This window comes from Cynocephalus volans, chromosome 5 (assembly GCF_027409185.1).
Source record: "Cynocephalus volans isolate mCynVol1 chromosome 5, mCynVol1.pri, whole genome shotgun sequence".
NCBI classification, from domain to species: domain Eukaryota; kingdom Metazoa; phylum Chordata; class Mammalia; order Dermoptera; family Cynocephalidae; genus Cynocephalus; species Cynocephalus volans.
In genome coordinates, this window is record NC_084464.1 from 23124538 (window position 1) to 23133112 (window position 8575).

Sequence of the window (8575 nt, forward strand, 5' to 3'; positions counted from 1 at the left end):
GCAGTCCTTGGGGACTGGTCCCTTGCAGATGCTGCCATCCATCTAAGTCTACCTGATTCCCCTTCCCTGCCTGGCCAGAGACCAATAGAGTTTGTCTGGGAGCTAGTTCTGTCAGACCCTTTGTGCCAAAGAGAAAAAGAGAAAACAAATCTTGGGGCTTTAAATGGGTTTGGGAGAGTTCTCTAGCCCATCTCCACGCACAGTACCTACTATACTCTTCTTTCCTTACTCTTGCCTGACTTCTCTTCCCCAGCCGTGGCTACTCACTTCCTGCAGTGAGTATCTCAGCTGTCCAGTCCTGCAGCTTCTCCAGTGCCTTCACCTCCAACTCACCTCCTGCCAGTAGACTCCTGTCTCCCAGGCCACCCACCCGCACTCTTTGTACCTGCACATTTGACACCCACTGGTAAACGCATATTTTCCTTAGGGTGCCATCTCCCATGCCCAGACTGACCATGACCCTCAGGACAGAATAAGAAACTGTGATGAGTTCTGATGACATTCGTTTACTTTTCACCAGTGCCCTGAGGTCAGTTCTCCTAGTTTCACTTTCCAGGTGAGCAAACTGAGAGGGAGGTAGTAACTTTCCAGAGTCAACCTACTTATAAACAACAGTCTGGGTTCCATATCAAGAACTTCCTAGTCTGAGTTTAATGCCCTTACCATTATATAACAGCTGCCAAGGGCCACGGAGATATTGTGGCCAGACAGTCATGAGCTTTCACTTAGAAGGAAAAGTCAAAGATTGTGCCCCAAGTAGCAATTTCTATCTGACTTAATATTATGAGTCATTCTCTCCCAGGCAGCTCCTTTCCTGTCCATTTGGCATTCCCCTTAGACAGAGGCAGCTACAGTAGGGGCTAAGTGAGGCAGGGGCCCTGCTATCCTACTTTACCTTGGCACAATGGGGAGAGCTGCCTGTCAGATAGGAGAGAGGAGATGACCTGCCCTGCAGGCACCTCAATTAGTAAATGCATTTTGGACTTGAATTCATTACTGCAGATTAATTGAAAACTACGAGTGAGGGTGGATAGACTAGCATAATTCCACAATTGGAAAAACCAACCTTCTGGCCTGAGAAATGCAGGAAGCTCCTGAGGCTGCAGTCCAAAACCCTCTTTTTTTCTCTTTAATCTGCTCGTGAATTCATGAACCTCAGGTTTTGCAAGCCCAACAGAAAGGTGCTTCCTTTAATGCCTTTCTTCTCCAGCATTTGGTCATTTAAACCAAGCCCCCTTGAAGGTGGATCTGTATGAGTCCAGCTTTCATTTCAGAGAGCCCATTTCAAATGACCTCTGTGTTTGCATGGCATTTACCTCTTTCATTAGTGACTTGTTTCATCACAGGCATCCTGTCCCATAAGCATCATGGTTTGGCTCAATTTCAGCATAGAATCAGAGGTGTCAAAGGTTAAATGCTTCCATCAGAAAGAGCAAGGACATTAGAACCAGTCCAACTCAAGGTTGAATCCTAGCTCTGTTGCCTACAAACTGTGAGATCTCACTTCTTAGAGCATCAATTCTTAATTATATATGAAGAAAATAATATGTATCTTTAGGATTACCTTTAGGATATTGAGAAAGAATGAGAAAACAGATGTAAATTGCTTATTCCTTACACTTACATATAACAGTCCTTAGCAAAAGCCCCTTCTCTTCCTCCCAACCTTTTTGACCCACACCAGGTTTGTTCCAAATACACATTTGAATATTACCTTTCAACTCTTGTTTATTTCTCCTGTTTTGTCATCATTCCTTCTTGCTTTTTCCTGTCAATACACACACTTCAAATGCCTTAGGAACGTGGTGGCCAATTTGTGACAGCTTGATTCCATGACTTTGTTATTTGTGGTTAACATTACCCTGCAATTTAAGAAATAGATTGATAGGAGGAGGCAGCATAGTTCCAGAGTCCCATGGCCTCAAATTCACAGAAGTGCATGTTTCATGACACTAGGTGACAATTACTTCATGTGAATGATCTCACTCACTCCTCACCACGGTTTTGGGAGGTATGTATTAGTATAAGCAATGCTTAATCTTCTGCAATAGATGATCCCTGTGGTTTAACACTACACCTTTATTTCCTGCAAAGGAAAAATCCAGTCTATGGGGACTGGGATCAGGAGGTTCTTCGCCGTGAAGACATTCAAGGACCTTAGCTGATGGGGATCATTCAGTTTTAACACGTGGCTTCCAAGGTGGTCTCAGGTGTGGAAAATGGTTGTAGAAAAGGGAGAAGAGAAAAAGGGTGATCACTCAGAGTTTGTTTCTTTGTTTTATTTTTGCTTTTTAATCTTTGTTTTATCTTCCAGGCTAGAAGAGGCATCAATTTTTCCCATGTCTTATTCCTTTGGCCAGAACTCAGTCACATGGCCATATCTGGCCATGTAGGAACCTGGGAAATGTAGTCTAGCTACACTCTCAGAAAGAAGGAAAAGGATCTGGTGAACAGGTAGACAGGTCTCTGCCAGGGATTGGTATTAATATCCTCATTTTACAGATGATAACATGAATGGGCACACAAAGCAAACAGAAGAACCAAGTTCTGAATTTGGACACTTGTTTCATTTCTCTTCAAATCTTCTGAGAATTAGGTTTTTGAATTTCTAAGTACATATCAGAAATACATATTTTTACTAAATAATCAAATCCAGGCAAAATTTGAGTCAAGAAAGGATAATTATAGCAATTCTTCTCAAAATGGAAAAATTCCTTTTCTCTTTGAATTCTATTTTTTCACAACCTTTTTAAAATACCCTATTATGTGTTCATAAGCCAGAGGATGTGAGACTATGGATAAGCATGACACACCCAAACCATTAGTTTTTGCTTAAGAGTAAATTATTTAAAATTTTTTCCCTTTGAAACAAACCTGAATATATACATAGCAGTATGTAAAATTTGTATACATTTTTAAGATTAAAAATGGGGCTTCAAATAAAAATCTTGCTTGTGGTAAGCCACTGCCATGCCCTGGGATGCCTAGAGGTTCAAGGTCACTCCTCTTAGTTTCAGTGGTAGAAAAGTTTGAGATGGATGGTTTAGAATTTTTTTTTATAGAAAAAAACAAAAAAACCCGACTATATGATACATTTGTATGTAGTGATTTCTGACTAACCCTTACTGTAATCATTCTAAATATCAACTTATGTTTTGCAACACCCCTCAAATTTGATTTTGGTTGTTAGTGTTCTACCAATTTCCAAAGCTTAGTTTTGTGAGCTGGGATTCTAAAGTCTTTTGAAGTATATTTCTCAGTTGACCGTTTACCTCACCCTTCAGGGATAGTCTCTCTGTTCCTTCCCCAAACCAAGGAATATACTGTCTTATCAGTATTTCTCTCGTTTGGCGTTTCAGCTTTCTTTTAGCCAGAAATCTCTTTCTAGTCCACTGGGAACAATGAAAACCTTATATGTTTTTCTTACCATCTCAAGAGAACATCATTACAACTCTTCTTATCTGCCTTCTGTAGTGAGTTAAGCCATTTAATCTGCATATAATGACTGGGGCTAATTAATAGTTTTCCCACAGCTGGTTCCCTTTAGAAACATTTAGCAACTGCCTTCTAGTAGAAGCTGCCCTAGAAACAAGAGTTCAGCCTAACAATATCTCTTTATAATAGAACAGAGCATTTTCACGCTAACTGGTTTGATCATGAAGGGCGAGAATGACTCACTGGGGTTGTGAATCATGCAAACATCTTGTACATGTGACCCCAAAATGATGGTGAAACACCTTTCACAGCTGTTATTTATTTACTTTTAACTTATTTAATTATTTATTTGATTTTACTCTTTCAATGTTTCCTTTATTCTCAGCAAGTGACCTCACATGTGATATCTTCACCAAATTGCCTTTAAACATTTTTTTTCCTCTATTTTTTAAACTCTCTGTGGACCTTAGGTGCACAGAACTGTATTAATTCTATCTTTGATACATCACTCACTTTCATCATTGGAATTTATTCAGTTATTTTTAATAACGTAATGAGCATTCACAAAACCACCAATGCAAATAAAACCTCAGCCACTGATGATAAGTAATCATATGGTTTCCCCCATCCCTTCAAATTTTCTGGTTTCCTCCATCTGAGACAAACATTACCATGAATCCTGTATTCATCCTTTTCTTGCTTTATTTTTAATTCTTTTATTTCACTCCTATGTAGTCCTAAAAAGTCTATTTTGATTTTAGTTATTTTGGACTCTATAAAGATGATATCAAGATCTATGCAAGCTTTGGGAGTTACTTTCCCACTTAACATGAAATTGCTAATATTTATTTGTATTATTGCAAGTTAAAACAGTTTATTTACTTCATCTGCTTATAATATGTTATCCTGTAACCATTCTGCCCTTGGTTCATCCATTCTCCCATTGATAAGCATTTGGGTAGTTTCCACCCAATAAGGAACAGTGACAATATGAATTTTCTTGTATGTCTTTCTTGTATTACATGCTCAGAAATTTCTTTTAGGTATATAATTAGGAGTGAAAATGGTGGGTTATAGGGTTTATAAATGATTAAATTTAGGAAATATTATCAAAGTGTTGTTCAAAGTGGTTGCACCAATTTATCACATCAATTCCAGAAGCAACATGATTATGTGGATTCATGTCTTTTCCAATACTTGATTTTGTCAGACTTTTAAATATTTCACCAGTTAATTAACTATAAAATGGTATCCCACTGTGGTTTTAGTTTTCATTTCTATGATTAAAGTCATCTTATGATTCTTGGCCATGCATTGCTTCTGCGAAATGCCTATTTAAGCATTTGTTTGTTTTTCAATAAGTTGTGCTTTTTCCATTGATTTGAAACAGTCTTTTTATTTTCTCTGTATAATTGTTTGTTGGAGCTGAGTAATAGAAATATCTTCTCTCAATTTTCAACTTTCTTTTTCACTTTTCTTGAAAACTATGTTGAAGAATAAGAATATAATTTTGTTTATTTTATGTTCAAATCTATCGATCTCTCCATTTATTTAATTCATTAAAAATATCTAATAAAGTTTTAAAATTGCCCTCTTAGGGTCCTGCATGTGTTTTGTTAGATGTATTTGTAGATATTCTCTGATACTATTATAAATGCTGTTCTCTTTTTATATTGTCTGGTTGTTTCCTGATATATTTTAGATTATCTTATATCCAGCTACTTTACTAAGTTCTCCTATTCTAGTAATTTATCTGTAGATTCTTCTAGGCTGCCTATTTAAAGGACCAATATCATCTACAACTCCTTATGAGTCTAAATTCTTTTCTTGGTTTATTTTACTTCCAATACAATCTGTAATGTAAGTGGTAGTTGTAACTACTCTACAATTAGAAAGATAGTATAGGATTATATTTTCTCTAGATGTAAAAATATTCTTTATAAAGTTCCTGTTTATTACTAACTTAATAAGAATTTATTAAGAATGGGTGTTGAATTTCATCAAATTCTTTCCCTGTATTTAGTGAAAAATTATGTTTTTTTCTATTAATCTCTTAATAGGGTGAATTATGTTTTTTGGACTTTAAAGTATTAATTTATCCTTCTATACTTGGGATAAAACCAATTTTGTCAAGGTGTATTATCTTTTAAATATGTTTTTAAGTTAGTTAGATTTACTAATATTTTAAAGGATATTTACATTTATATTTAAAATGGAATGGCATGAGTTTTTCTTTTCCTAAAATGCCTTTGTGTTGTTTTAGTGTTGGGGCTATGCTGGCCTCACAAGCAAGCTGGGGAATATGCTCCCTATTCTATTTTCTGGGTGTATTTGCATAAAATTGGGATAATCTATTACTTAAAATTTGAAAAAATATCACCTGTAAAATCAGGTCCCTTGTATTTGTGGGAAGATTTTAAGTCACAGCTTCAATTTCTTTAACACTTACAAGACTATTTAATGTTTTTATTTCTTCCTGAGTTGGTCTAGTAAGTTATATTTTTTCCTAGTTTATTCACTTTAACTAAATTTTCAAAATTATTAGCAAATCGTTGTTGATAGCATTATTTAATTATCACTTAAACTTTTTTTTCTCCAGTTTTTTATTATGGTAACATAGACATAACTAAACTTACCATCTTAACCCTTTTCAAGTGTACAGTTCAGTGGAATTAAATACATTTAGAGTTTTGTGCAACCATCACAACCACCCACCTCCATAACTCTTTTCATCTTGTAAAACTGAAATTCTAGAACCATTAAACAATAACCCCCCTAATTCCCCCTCAGTCTCTGGCAACTACATTGTACTTTGTGTCTCTGATTTTGACTACCCTAGGTACCTCATATAAATGGAATTATACACATTTGTCTTTTTGTGACTGGCTTATTTAGTTTAGCATAATGTCCTTAAGGTTCATCCATGTCATAGGATATATTAGAGTTTTCTTCCTTTTTAAGATTGGATAATATTCTGTTATATGTACATACCGCATTTTGCTTATCCATTCACCTGTTGATGAGTGCTTGGGTTGCTTCTACTATTTAGCTATTGTGAATAACTCTGATATGAACTTGGACATATTGCTTAATTTTTTATCTGAAGTTTTTTGTTTTTTGGTAGATTGTCAGTTGTTTTCATTCACAATTTTTTTTTTTTTTTTTTTGTCTTTTTCGTGACCTGCACTCAGCCAGTGAGTGCACCGGCCATTCCCATATAGGATCCGAACCCGGGGCGGGAGCGTTACCACGCTCCCAGCGCCGCACTCTCCCGAGTGCGCCACCGGGCTCGGCCCATTCACAATATTTTTTATTTATGTTTCCTCTTCTCTCTTTGTTAGTGTTCAACAGTTTCTTGGTTTTTTTTTTTTTTTAACAAGTCAACTTTTGACTGTTGATATGCTGTTTTATAACTTTGTTTCCTATTTTGTTAATTTCCACTCATGTTTTTATTGTCTCTTTCCTTTTATTTATTATTTTTGGCTTATTCTTTTGTTTATTAAGATGAAGAACAATTAACTCAGTAATTTAAAGCTTTGTTATTCTCCAGCATAGGTGTTTATAGCCATAAACATCTCTTGAACCACTATTTTGGCTGTGCCCTACAGGTTTTGATTATCATTATCATATTTTCATATGTTATCAATTATTAATACATTACCAGGTGTTTTTATTATCATTCAGGTCTAAGTATTTTAAAATTTTATTGTGGAGCATAGATACAAAAATCCTCAAGAAAATACTAACAAACTAAATTCAACAATGCATTAAAATCCCACCATGATCGAGTAGGATATATCCCTGAGATGCAAAGATGGCTCAACATACACAAATCAATGAAGGACAAAAACCGTATGACCATCTCATTAGATGCAGAAAAAACATTTGACAAAATTCGACATCCTTTCATGATAAAAACTCCCAACAAACTAGGTTTAGAAGGAATGTACCTCAGCACAATCAAGACCGTATAAGATAATCCCACAGCTAACATTATACTCAATGGTAATAAATTGAAACCCTTTTCTCTAAGATCCAGAATGAGACAAAAATGCCCACTCTTGCCACTTCTAGGCAACATAGTATTAGAGGCCCTTGCCAGAGCAATTAGGTAAGACAAAGAAATAAAAGGCATTGAAATAGGAAGGGAGGAAGTGAAATTGTCACTGTTTGTTGATGACATGATTTTATATAGAGAAAACCCTAAAAATCCCAACAAAAATCTGTTAGAACTAATAAGTGAATACAATAAAGCTGCAGGGTGCAAAATCAACACACAAAAATTGGTAGCATTGCTATGCATTAACAGCAAAATTTTCAAGTGAACAATCCCATTTATAATAGCTAGAAAAAAAAATTAGGGATAAATTCATCCAAGGCAGTGAAAGACCTGTACACTGAAAACTGAAACATTAATGAAATAAATTGAAGAGACAAATAAATGGAAAAATATCCATCTTCATGGATGAGAAGAATTAATATTGTTAAAATGTCCATTCAACCCCAAGTAATGTTTAGATTCAATGCAACCCCTATCAAAATTCCAATGTTCTTTTTAAAAATAAAATTAGAGAAAACAATCCTAAAGTGTATATGAAACCCAAAGAAACTCCAAAAAGCCAAGGCAGTCATGAGCAAAAAGAACAAAGCTGGAGGCATGATACTACGTGATTTCAAATTATACCACAAAGTGATAGTAATTAAAACAACATGGCACTGGCATAAAAATAGACTCACCAGCCAATGGAACAGAATAGAGAGCCCAGAAATGAATTCATGCATGTATGGTCAATTGATTTTTGACAAAGGTGCCAAGAATACACAATGGGAAAAAGGAGAGCCTCTTCAATAAATGGTGTTAGGAAAACTGGGTACTTACATAAAGAATGAAGTTGGATCCTAATCTCACACCATACAGAAAAATCAATTCAAAATGGATTAAAGACTTAAACATATGACCTAAAACTACAGAATAATTAGAAGAAAACATAGGAAAAAGAACTCTGCAATGTTGGTCTGGGTCACGAGTTTTTAGATTTACCCCCAAAAGTACAGACAACAAAAGCAAAAATAGACAAATGGGATTACATCGAAATAAAAAGTTTCTGCACAACAAAGGAAGCAATTAACAGAGTAAATA